This window comes from Lissotriton vulgaris, chromosome 3_1 (assembly GCF_964263255.1).
Source record: "Lissotriton vulgaris chromosome 3_1, aLisVul1.2, whole genome shotgun sequence".
Taxonomy (NCBI): domain Eukaryota; kingdom Metazoa; phylum Chordata; class Amphibia; order Caudata; family Salamandridae; genus Lissotriton; species Lissotriton vulgaris.
The window spans coordinates 322,140,640-322,154,670 of NC_141689.1; the positions used below are offsets into that span (position 1 = coordinate 322,140,640).

The 14,031-nt window shown below is 41.6% G+C and overlaps 1 protein-coding gene across 4 annotated transcripts in view; it reads right to left on the minus strand.

Annotated features, from left to right (window-relative positions):
* PRLR (prolactin receptor) overlaps positions 1 to 14,031 on the minus strand; it is a 570,112-nt gene that overhangs the window by 523,430 nt on the left and 32,651 nt on the right. The window lies entirely within an intron of this gene.

Genomic DNA, 14,031 nt, shown 5'->3' on the forward strand with positions numbered 1-14,031 from the left:
TACCATTGTACTTCAAGAGAGGGCCACACTAGGTCCCACTGGAGTATTGCAGTACCCAAGGCACAAAAAAGACATCTAGGTACTCGGGGGTCCCTTGGACGCCTCCTACCACCCCCACAAGTACCTGGGAGTCAGTCAGGATGTCCCTATCCTGCCTCCTCACATCCTGTTTATTTGAACTTTTGCAGGAAACTGGGACAGATTCCCGAGTCCTGCAATGGCAGGCACAGCATTTTGTTTTAAATTGTACCTACAGAGTCGCACCTGAGAAACATCATCATTTCAATAGCATTCTGTATTATTAATGTTGTATTCGTATGATAAATGTAGCAATATTTCTGAAAAACTATGAGGTCGCTCTATCCTCCTCCTGTGGGATATACACAGGTCCCAACAATTATTGGCAACCAAACAAAGTCCAGAAATGTAGAAGACGCGTTGGCAAACATCTAGAAGTTGCTTTATTCTTAGGCTCCAGATATAAGTTAATGAGTGGATGTGTTTTGTCTTTTTCACTTGTTAAGAGGATGTAACCAAACTTTCCATAGTGCTAAGTGCACCAGTGGTTTTTAGCGGGTGTGTGCAATTTTATAAAGTAGCGACTTGTGGCTGGATGCTTCCTAAATATACTTGTCCTGTAAAAAAATCCACGTATCCATTTTGGTGCCATGCAGTGAGGTGAGACATTTTGACAGCATTCTTATGGTAAGGCAACCTTGAAAATAGCTTCTCTGATATTGCCAGTGCTCCTATTATAGCAGTAGCAGTAGCGGCACCCCTCCCACCCCCCAGCGACTTGAGACCCTCACGGGTAAGTAGTACGTTCTACAAATGCTATGATTGATTGATTCTAACAATGCTCTTATGTTGCCACATTTTCACAAATCTATTCACAGGTGCTGGAAGTAGATAGGAAGTTGTCATTCCAGGACTGGAATTCCCTGTAAGTCTGTTCACATCTACAAATTTACATTTTTAAGGGTATTCACCACTTCCTTTCAAACTTTTCCACACTGGAAAATGTTGGAAATGTATTACCGACAAGGGCAGAAGTAAACCATTTTCCAGGGTGGGAAAAAAGGAGCATACAGGGAAAGTGAGTTTGCAAACGCCCAGCACATTTTCACATTAGCAAATGTGTTCATGTAGGTTTGCTCATTCGAAAGGGGAATTCACAATTTTTCTAGGAGTATGGTTTACTTCTGTAAACACTGCACTCATACAAGGATGTATACCGGCATGTACATTTTTGAAACTTTGTGAGTTTCTTTAGGAATTGGTCTAGTAATTTATTTTCATGTTGCCCATGATGTTGTCCATATTGACTTTTTGCTGATTCTCAAATAGTAATATACGTTTTTTAAATACTGGCATGCATCAAATATGTTTTATCAAATGATGCCTTAAAGAAATTGTATCCAAAATTACACAACTTTTTAGTAAAACATTGTATTCAAGTTATCTTTTTTTTGCACATTTTATTGTAAAAGACAATAAAAAGATTCTAGCTTTTCGACTTGTGTGCATATTAGCATATAACCAGAGAGCATTCTGGGAGCATTATAAGTATCCTAGAATTGTTAAACTTTGTAAACACGTGTCAATGTTTTTATACTGGAACCACTGTTAGTAATGCAAACTGAGTTCACAGCATTTCCTGAGAGCATTTCCTTAAGGCAGTCACCCTTACCCTAAAAGTTTTGCATTCAAGTCTGAACAGCTTATGCATGAAGTTACAATCTTACGGTTTGATGCTAAGCATTTACTTTCAAAGATCCATAAGTTAATAATTTAAATCAGCAGTGAAAAGGTTTGTGCTGCAAAGTGTTTGCCCTACATGTCCATTATGAAGAAAAAAACATGAAAACTTGTTGTCCTTGACCCCATATAATATCTCTGTGTTGTCAGGTGATAGATATTACACACCCCAAATTTCTTTAGATTCGCATGAGTGCCTGTGTATCACCAACAAGCCATGACAGCGGATTTGGAGGACTTAAGTCTTTCTGAATTCTGCAGTTGGAGAACCACAGGCCACATACAGGACGAGAACAAGACAGACTGGAAATTCATGCTCGATGATAGGGATAACTCGTACTGCCTTTACACGCACATTAACGGGATCACAGAACTAGTTAAAGCAAGAATTAAACGTTCTAAGGAAACTGAAGTGGCTTTAGCAGTTGCAATTCTCTGCTAGGAGTACCCTTCTCATACTACAGAGTGCACATTCTATTTCACCTATGCTCGACTGACATACAACGCTTATAACTTCCAAGCAACCACACAATGTCTCTTATCAATGATCTCTACAGAGGTATTTTGGTTCAGATCGCTGCACTGTGCTACACACAACAGTACACAATCAGGAGAACTATCTTCCTTGTTATTCCATTTTGGCAGTGTTCTGTCCCTTTCCCACCCTGGAAAGGGATTTTCTCCTGCTTTGTTAATTACCTCTAGGCATTTCAGCCTGATATGGCCGCTGCCAGCCAATAAGTAGATGTCTGAGTGACTTTACGAGTGCAAAATTAATTTATGAATTTGAAAACTCCTTCCAATACATAACAAAAGACTAAGTGCGAGTGAAACTTACACAAGTAAATAGCTTTGTGAATAGGCCAGAGGTTTCCATAATGTTTCAATTTGTTAAAATGCTTTTATTCATTCTTCTGTATTTAATGCACCCTGGCTCGAGATGCGGATACTCAACTCTGTGTACAGAGCCCTGTACCGCCTAGTCCTTCTTGCACCTGTTCCTTTTAAAAGAACTTTTGAACACTCACACCAGCGGCGGCTCCTCCACTAAGGCGGAGGAGCGTAGCCCCACTGCTTTACAGCAGTACAAAGAAGGAAAAATAAAATGATATTTTTTTTTCAGTGCGGGCAAAGTTAGGGTGGCCTGGGGCTGGGCTGTTAGAGCAAGTGGAGGAGGAAATATGTGCACTTAAGTGCGCATGAGGGTTTGGCTGGCCGGCCAAACAGTCAGGCTCACTTAGCATGTTCTACACCTGACTGCATTGCACAGCCAGGGTGGAGAAAATGCACAGGCTCTCACTCCCTGTCTGAGCGCCGAACCAGGCTGCTCCGACCAATCATGATGCTGCAGTCATGCTGGTGACAGCAGCGTCGTAATTGGCTTAGGGGAGCTTTCTGCTTCTAGGAGTCGGGAAGAGAAGCAGAGGGGTGATGGAGGATAGATGGTGCCGTGCAGAGGTGAGTGTCATTTGTTTTCCACCCCGACAGATCTGTTACATACCAGCTGCTCTGACTCACATGCTCTTTTTTACAATGAAATTGAATCACACTGAAAGTGCCCCGGCAAAATACAGCATTTTGGGTGTAAGGAATAATACTTTTTCTGCAGACTTATCACCTACGCTATTCATTTCGATATTCTTTTTGGTTTGCAATTTCTGAATGTGTATCTGTCTCCTCCACACCCACCTCTTGACTGTGGCATTGCAATGGTCCCAAGGATCCAAACAGAAGCAGTGAAAACACTCCCCACCCCACCAGCTTCAGGGTGGTAGCAAATGGCAGCCACAGTTAGGATTCTGTGGGACGCGGTGCTACGGCACATGATAAAACTGGTTGGTGACACTAAAGCTACCTAATACATAGCAGTGAATTTACGGTGAAGGGGGTGATCTATCCACTGGAAGAGCAGTGGGAGCCCTCTTTCGTGGTTTTAATCATGATGTTGCTTGCTTCACAGGGGTGGTTGAATCACTCTGTTCTAGCAGAGAGAGCATCCCCGCTGCTTCATGTCATGGAACATTGCAGTGAGCAAAACAAGTGTCCAACGGGAGGCCCATAAATATAGTGTGACACTGAACGCATTTGAGGCAGACCCAGCTGGGGGCACGAGGAGGGTAGTACAGCAGAGGAGAAATAAGACACTGACAAATTGTTTCCATGCAGAGTTTATCTCTTTTTTTCAACGTAACATTATTCCTTGTTTTTTATATGTTTTTATTGAGTTTCATCCACAAACCATCATAGTATGTAGCAAGTATAATTATAATCCACACACAAGCAGCCTGTCCTTGTATCTAACACAACGGTACATTTTATATTGTTAAGGATCCCCTTGGGTGGTTCATCCTGTGCTGCATTTTTCCTGCTATAGTGGACTATGGAAGAACAATATCCAAAACGTATTTAAATAATTTTAACTGTAAACAACACCCCTCCTACCCCCTAGAATCATCAGGGTATACACCACCTGTGTATCATGGGCCTCAAAATTGTGTATAGTGCCAGTTGCTGCAGCCCACCCGTAGGCTCACCGGCCTACGGTGCTCTATACGGGATCTCAGTCCTCCAGGTCGTGGCGGACAATTTGTATCCTCCGTGAGCTGCGAGAGGGAACCCCCCTGCTCTTCCTCTAGCGGGACCTCTGTTATTATATCCTGCCATGCTCTCGCATCATCTTCTAATTCTTCGTCCATCTGGACTTGTCACATGCAAATCAATTCCGCTGTAGCCCTCTCCACCAGATCTTTTGTCCAATTGTTCAGTGTGGGTGGCACTACGCTCATCCAGCAAATTGCTATCTGTCGTTTTGCTAACACGATCCCCAGCTGCAGAAATCGCCTCGTAAGATTTTTGCTCTTGGGTTTTGGTAGTAGTCCCAGGAGCACCTGTTGGCTTGAGTGCTGAATCGACCACCCGTTACGCCTTTCAAGTGTTTTAAAACCGCCTCCCAGAATGCGACATTATTCCTTGTTAATATAGCTTAACACAATAGTGCGATTTTTATTGTGCATCTATGATCATTTGCAGTAAAAAGGGGAGTTATTTCTACGTTTGTGGGCATTCCCAAAGCAAGGCAAACCATGTTTTGGAAAGCCAACTTCTCAATCCTTGGGTTATGATTTAAGAGTGTACATTTTTCTCCACTCACAGTGGAGCAATCGTTAATGCATATGCTTCTGTCTGGAATCCCTTTGTGAGTTCTCTGAAGGCATAAAAAAGACAACTTTGTGAATCAGGTCTATACTGTATAATTAACAAAATAAAATATTAGTACTGTCTAGCCCCTCGCACTCATCTTTTCTCATATTACTGCATTGTTTTTAAGATAAACAACTCTTATTTAGCTTAAAATTGCACGTTGTATTTAGTTGTTGAAATGTAATTATACACGGTTACAAAACAGGGGGTTTTAAATATTGCATTATTTTTATACCTGCATATTTATTTATTTGTTAAAATTTTAATTGTAAATTTAGTGACAGGTGTGTATATAAATATAATTATCACCGGAGCCACGTAGGGATCGATCGGGAGGTATTTCCTCGTAGAAATCGTGCTAGTTAGCACACCAGATCCTGACGTTTTGGCTCATGAGGTTTATCTACAACTCCAAAACAGTTGAAGGACTGGGTTTTTCTAAGACCCAGCAGTGCCAGGGATAACACCTAAAACCTTCGTGGGTAACCTGTTCCGGCGTACAAATGACAGAGACACGGGACACTTCCTTCGGCGTCAAAGATTCGAGGTTTATTACTGCAGGGAACACAGAAGTCACAAGAAGTACAGCATGTGTAGGTTCGAGGAGTCTGATTCGAATTGTATCTGTGGATCGCTCCTTTTATACAGTTTTCATGCATAGGATAACACAGTACACAAAGGTTTACAACTTGGTTCCCATCGTAAAGACCATAAGGGATCGCTTTCATGTATTCAGGGCCCGGAACATAAGTACAGTGGCGTTTGGTAGTTCCCAACTGTAAAAGCACATCTTCCCACCATTAGCACATTCCAATCAGTAGTAAACAAATCGAGGAAGAGACAGAAACAGGTGCAAAGGAAGACAGAAACAGTGAGCAGATCGAAAAGGGTGTAAAAGGGGTGGTATCGGGAAACACGAGCTGCAGGCATCAAAGGGGACGTGCCTAATGAGATGCACAGCTAAGACAATAGACCGGCACGGCGAGATGAGCCTCGAGCGGGGCCATCTGCCTTACAGTGTCATCCCCCTCATCATAAAGACACCTTCAAAGGAAACGTGTCTTCCGCAAGAGTTTTGGGAATCCCAGGGTCGCGAAGCGGACAGCGTCCGTTCGCTGGCTACTTGAGGGCAAGAAACAAAATGGATGCCGTATCTAAGATGGAACCCGTGGGTTCAGATGAAGAAACCCACAAAACAGACAAACGGTTTAGGCTAGCACAGCGAAAACGCGTACACCCACTAAACTCGTCATTTGTGGTTCATAGATACCAGACTCGACCATATTCATGCGAGTCGAAAACACCACTTACGATTGTCACGGAACCTCACAGTTGATCAATAGACAACGTCTTTTTTTGCTAGGTACATTACTTTTACCTGCACTGTAATTTTTCCTCACTTTTATTAGAAAATTCTGGTATTAGTTAGAGAAACGTGACTACGGTGGGGATTTGTGCACCCCGTCCTGAAGAAGGTGCTTCTGGCACCGAAACATGTCGACGCACACAAAAAGGAGGTAAGGCACATTGTCAGCGTAGTGACCTCCCACCCTCATTTTTAACAGCACCAGCCCGGGGGCTTATTAAATAATTTTTAGTCACCCCACGAGCCAGGTTATTTTTAACTATCACTATTTCCCAAACCCCACAATACACTCACATTTATTCAAAATACCCCCTCACCAACACCACACATAGTCTAACAAGTGCTCCCACGTCTCCGTAGGTCGGAGCACGCCGTACCCCGTAGAGGGGTACGATGACCCCGATGATGAAGCATGACACCAAGGGGCCTGTTGGTGTGTGAGGGGACCTAAAAACATAAAGGTGTTCCCCACTGTGGAGGAGACACCCTTAATCTCAAGGAGTGGATTCTAACTGTTTATTTTTATATGTATATATAAATATACGAAAAACAAAGATAACAAGCATTGGCATAGCCAATAGGTCTCGCTTTTGGGACCTTATAAGTATTTAGTTATGCAGCAAAATATCCTTGATGCAACAACATCAACTGTTGCATGGCTAAGCACTTATAAGGTCCCAAAGGTGAGACCTATTGGCTATGCCAATGCTTGTTTTTTAAAGAAGTGGCCTCTGCGCTAATACTTGTGAAGTGTGCTTTTTTTATACGCAGTCTTGTCTGTTCCACTCTAATGGCCCCCGAACGGGGCTCGAAAACTGCCGAGTCAGCAGAAAAAAATAATGGAGGTAAAGAAAAAAGTAGAGAGCTGAGTGGCACAGGTTTACAAAGGAAGTCAGAGCACAACTACCCCAAAAAAGAATTTTTACATGAGATACAGCTACACTATTGAAAATATTTGCATGTAACACAATAATTCAAAACGCCCTCTGTTTTACTAAGCATATGATTTCATAGCGCACTTCAGAGATCTCTTTCGGTAGCGAACTCAGCTGTCTCTTCAAGCACGCAAACAAAACTTAAGTGAAATACCCAGCACATCACCCAGCTACAGGTCATGGCGGTCTACCAAGGTTACTGAAGGTATGGGGATCTAATCAGGGTATTCGTGTTTTATGGTGGTTTCAGTCCCTTTGGTAAACCGGTTTCACAGCTTTTTCTCTTTGATTTCTTACCCATAGGGTTAGTTGATGACTCCACAACAGTGGGTATGAATTTATTTGTGATCGGGTGGTTTGGGCGGATACATTTAAATAATGTGACAAAGGCAATTTGCTATCGATGGGTTAATAAAAGGAAAGTTTTGATATAGTAACTGAAACTTGTGGTTCTGAATTTAGCAGTAAGCCTTGTCCTGTGGTTATAAAGCCCGCGTACAGAAGAAAGTGTTCGTATTAAAAGTTGATTGAATTGAAGGGCTTACGTGGCTTACATAAACGCTGTTCCTCCCTCTTAAAACACAGAATACTAATGGAACTTGGTGCAGGCTTTCTACTTGGTATATTTTTAAGTATTATGAGCAGATAATGTTTTGCCCCTCAAACCTCTTTGAAAGCATTCACAACATGAAAATTCAGAATGCAGACACAAGTTCGGATTTCAAAAATCAGTTTAAAGTTTGCAGAGTACACTACTAATGGTATAAGTTGTTGCAAATCAACTTAAATCGGTCATTCCTGCAGGTACAAGTATGCTTAAAGGCGAGTTTCATGCTAACAAAAAATACATTCAGAGCAAAGTTTTTAATAAACCGGATTGCTCTTTCTCTGTTGCCTTACAAATAATTTGTTCTCACTGTAATAGTGGTGTTTCGCCCAGATAAACTGCAAGAGTTTCTATTAGTGCAAAGTTCCTCATATCACAATGCAATTTTTGGGGTCCCTATTTGGGCAAACCTATTGCTCTGAATTCCTCCACCCACAGTCACAGCCATGACGCCTCGCACCATGCTGCCCTTTCCTCACTCCTCGGACCTCTAGGAATTCAGTGGAATGAAGAGACCAGTGCATGTGTTGCTGTTTCAGACACCTTACACCCATGAATCCGAAAAGGATATGAAGGGCAAATTTGAGCAAACATGTTTTCAGGTTATTAAATTGCACGCATTATAAAATGCCAGAACTCATTGAGTCATTTTATTTCTTTCAGGATAACTTGTCACTTATTTCTTTCTTTAGGAACTACCATATTTTATACCCTGTGAAGCTAAAAGTAACAAGTGCGAGGGGTGGGGGAGTTCGGCCGAGAGCAGGAGCACGCAGCGTTTACCTTGCGGGAGCGCGCGCGATAAGTGCTAACACATGGCACCTCTCACTCCTGCAAGGGAATCGCCAAACGTGCACGCGTTGCCATTCAAGGCAATGCAACACGTGCACGTTTTTTCCTGAAAAAGCGAATCCATTCCTAAAGGTCTTTTTCCTATGCAGCGCGTGCACGCTGCGTAGGCGATACCCAGAAACCTCCAATCGATTGTGAACGAGTTTCTATAAAAAGAATCCTCATAAGCCTATTGCTCCAGCTTTGATTTCCAAATGCTGTCAACTTTTCCGTTTCTTTTTACTGCTCCATTTTATAGGTACTTTACTCTACCCCCTCGTTTGACCTGCTGCTTCTTGTTATAATACGTTTTCCCTAAATAATTGTCACTTTGTCCGAGGAGGCAATGGGCAATTGTACTTCAGACAAGTTCTCTTGTGCCACAACTTCTTTAAGACTGTAAGCTACAACTTTAATAATACATTTGAAAAAGTGCAGATGTAGCCTTACGAGAGCCAGAGAACTTTACAAAGAACAATTTTATTGTAGCAGGGGCAACTCGGATATGAGGTGCTATAAATAAGGCAGTCTAGTGAGTGTCTCCAGTTGAGATCAGAGCATAGAAATTAGAATGTGAAAAGGAGGGGGTTGGGACATTTTATTGGGACAATATTTGACAATGCACTAGTTCCTTTCATATTTACAATCTAAATATGTGTACACTATATATATGTACATTGCATTGTAGATACTTACAAATTTAGGCAAGTTGACATAAATTAATATATGCAGAATCACAGGCGGCAAATATACAAAAGCAGGGTCCATTGCCCAACTAACAGACCCTTTGACATATTCGGTAACACGGTCTCATAAGCTGTCAACTCCCACTGCGCCTTAGAAACATTCACATCGAAGACCCATCATCCACAGCCACGGATAAAACCGTGCAACCATGCACTCCGGAGACAAGTGCGATCTTGCTTTCACATATGGTGGGAATTTCACACCCAGAAGACCTTAATGCATATACAGTGCTTTAAAGTACTTTTACCCCTGTCCTTGATTCAACTAAATTCACAGACTTCCTCAACTTAATATACTTGTTAAAATTCCAGCCATCGCAACTGTCCCACACCATCACATCCTTCCTTTACTCTTACTTACATTAGCTGCAAAATAATAGCACCCTTTATCTTAGTCTTCTAAGGTATTACTTTTTGATGTATGCTGGTGATTGCCCCCACCCTCTTATGCTCCATCCCACATAAACTCTTACCCTACATAGCACAACTGATTTTCCAGCACCTTACTTCTAGACTGATCATCATGCACAGAACAGCAAATAAAAACATCCCCAATTGATCGAGCCCATAGCTCTTTAATTCAGTGTTCTGGCCTGTCTCATCCTGCTCTTCGTCTTCGCCTACTCACTGGCTCCACTATGGAATATTTTCAAACTTCTCTAATCCTGCCCCTGTAGACCCTTCTTCCCATCTGAACACTGCTTTGGAATTCAAGATTCATCTTTTACCTCTCATCTTTCAATTTAATTACAGTCTGGAGCCCACCAGCCCCATTCGAATGAGACCGCTCTCACTTATGTTCTAAGCGTCATCGTTTCTGATCGTCTTTATCATTTTCCTCCATCCCTATCCTCTTGATCTTACTGTTGCCTTCAACCACTCGAATGACCTACCTGGTTAGTGACAGCAGCATCCCTTGGTATCCCAGATAAGGCTCTTAAATGATTCTCCTCTAATCTCCCTGTTTGCTCCTTTTTGCTCTCCACTTCTCTTCACGCTCGCCAGCACACCCTCTTCAATGTGGTGAGCCCTAGGGTTCAGTTTGTGAACTCACCTCTTCAACTTTCATAGCTCTGCCCTCTGTCACATAATCAGCTCTGTCTTTTTCATCATCTATCCACCAGTGAAATACAAATATTCTTTACCTTTTCATAGATTTGATCTGTTCTCCAGACTATAATTTCTGATTAACTCAGTGCCTTCAGCGACGTGATGCCTTCCACTTTTAATTCTTACTATTCAGAAACCAAAATTCTCTATTTACCTGACTTATCTGCCATGCCACCCTTTCCTTCATCATCTGTCTTTCTCCCAGATACTGTATATATTGTGCCGTCCAACAAAAACTTAGGTATACCATTGAACTCGTGCATGCTCCTGGAATCATTAACATTTCCCTACTGCTCGCTTCGGTTACTTAAACCTAGTAAAAGCAACCTACATCTCTGTAGATAAATACAGATCAATATACTTGTATTGGAGATCATTATAAGAATTTACTTACAGGTCTCCACCTTCATGCCTTTCTTAACTGGACAAAATAGGTATTTTTTTCACAGACAAATTTGAGTAATACCTACTTTAGCATTCACGCACCGCATCCTTCATTCATCAACTGGTTGCAGGGCCAGCTTTAGAGCTGTTGATGCCCGGTCCGACAATCATTTTTGGTACCCCCCCATGAACACATCCTTAGATTCCCTCACGAACACCAAGCAAAAGTGCCCCTCATCTCTACATAGCCCCTCTCTCACATACAGTTAATTTGTTTGCAAGCACATGTAAAGGCCGATTTTACTAATAAGAATGTATATCTTCCCCCAAAAAGATTTTACAGCAACATTAGGAATAGTTAAAAAAAGCCTGGTGGGGGAAACAGAACGTCCTAACCTATTTTCTGCTGTCTGTATGCAGCTCTTTGATGACAGTTCGTAACAGTCGCTGTTCTATATTAGGGTTGTACCCTGTGAACTGTGGTAACAAAAGGATCTCTGTGACTAAAGCAGTAATCGACGCAGCTATCGACATAAAATAAGGATCTGATATCTACACGGTATGCATTCTTTGCAGCAGGCATACAGATTCAAGAACATTCCCTCACAGAAGTGTGACAAAAATTCTGTGAATGTAGCAGAGGTTTTAATTTGCAAGTCATTCCGAGTATAAATACGTAGTGGGGTCCATGCTAACCACACAAGTCTGCACTCACTAAAGTGCCCAGTTTAAAAAAATGTCTGGGGTTCGTGGACTTTCCTGTCTGCAGGCCAAACCTTGGCCCAAAAAAGACAGCTACCACTTCCCAGAACGACTGAAATTCACTGGAAAAATCTTGATGTTTCCATGTTGCAGTTTGGGAAATTTCCTGTTGCAGGCGATAGGCCCACACACATAAGTGGGGTACCGCTTTTATTGGGCGACACATGAAAATGGTGGGTGGTAAGACTTTCGTCAATTCCTGCAGATTCTGAAACTTTCCATCACAGAAATGTACGAACATTCTGTGATTTGAGCGAATGACTGGCATTTGCACTTAATCCTGAGTGAGAGAAACCAGCTGCAACCTTGCAGGCCACATCGCCCTAGACTCATCTGGGTATCTAGTTTTCAGACATTTCTGGAGCTGACAGAGATATTCTTTTTTTGTCCGTTGTCAAAAGCATGAAATGCTCAGAACGATCAAACAAGCTCCAGCTTTTAATGATTTTCCATTGTGTTTTGACCTTGCATCAAATCATAAGGCAACATTTAATGAATAAAATACGATTATAAGGGAATGTTGTGTATTTTTTTAAATGTGCATAAGTGTTTGAGTTTAGGAATAGGGGTTGTTCTTACTACTCTGAATTTATCCATAATATTCAGTTATACTATGGGTGCTCCTTTGACATATTTTGTAGACAAAAATGTAATGAAATTCATTTGATAACAAATGTGATACTATTCTGCATTTATACACCGTTCCCAATAATAGGATGTCCTCAAAAAGGCCCTAATGTGACGTGGATGCAGCAAGATTGCTCCTTTAAATTTCAACAATATCAACAAGAGAGATAGGGCGCGAGTAAGCACTCCTGTACCCCAACAAGTATATCTTCAACAACTAAGGAGTGACTCAGTGAAACGTAAGATACGTGTGACAAAAAAGAAATATAAGAGTGTCAGGTTTTGCAGAGGCCCCTACCCGATTAAGGTAACTGTAAGATTTGGAAAATTCCAATCTTAATACCCAGGAGGTAGCAACCCAGTGAACTGGTGTGATTACACCCAACTGGGAAGAACAAGTAAACCTCTATGTTAAAAGGACCCTCACTCACCACTAATTGGTGACATGCTTCATCATTGGGTCCCCGCTGGGGTGGCCGAATGCCCCCCCAGCGCGCTACAACGCCTCATTTACAGTGGAGCGGGTTGGTGGTGAGTGTAACAGGGGTATACCTAAAAAAATGTGCAGAGTAAGTGGGGGGGCATTCGGCCACACCAGCGGGGACCCAATGATGAATCATGTCACCAACTAGTGGTGAGTGAGGGTCCTTTTAACAGAGGTTTACTTGTCCTTCCCAGTTGGGTGTAATCACACCAGTTCACTGGGTTGCTACCTCCTGGTTATTAAAATTGGAATTTTCCAAATCTTACAGTTACCTTAATCGGGTAGGGGCCTCTGCAAAACCTGACACTCTTATATTTCTTTTTTGTCACACGTATTTTACGTTTCACTGAGTCACTCCTTAGTTGTTGAAGATATACTTGTTGGGGTACAGGAGTGTTTACTCGCGCCCTATCTCTCTTGTTGATATTGTTGAAATTTAAAGGAGGAATCTTGCTGCATCCACGTCACATTAGGGCCTTTTTGAGGACATCCTATTATTGGGAACGGTGTATAAATGCAGAATAGTATCACATTTGTTATCAAATGAATTTCATTACATTTTTGTCTACAAAATATGTCAAAGGAGCACCCATAGTATAACTGAATATTATGGATAAATTCAGAGTAGTAAGAACAACCCCTATTCCTAAACTCAAACACTTATGCACATTTAAAAAAACACACAACATTCCCTTATAATCGTATTTTATTCATTAAATGTTGCCTTATGATTTGATGCAAGGTCAAAACACAATGGAAAATCATTAAAAGCTGCAGCTTGTTTGATGGTTCTGAGCATTTCATGCTTTTGACAACGGACAAAAAAAGAATATATCTCTGTGATCGGAATAGGGTGACAGATGTAACACACCTATCCCCTTACAGACTGCAAGTGAGGAGAACCTCAAAAATAGGAAATATTGACCACATCTAAGAAAACTGCAAAACATTTAGTGAATAATAGCAATATTTGTTACAACTCTGCTTTCTTCTAAAAGCTGGGAAAATTGTGATCTTAGCTCAGCGAACTTTTGCTTATGCCATTTTATGAGAAAAAAAAACTTTTTTACTCATCAGTTTTATACCATTTTCCAAAATAATTCCCACATATTGGCCATTTTCTTTGTTTACTAAGGGGAACTTGCAAAACCTGGGCACCTTCATAATGCTCAAAATGAGAGGAAAATGCTGAAAGCTTGGCGTGAATACTTTTTGTGGAA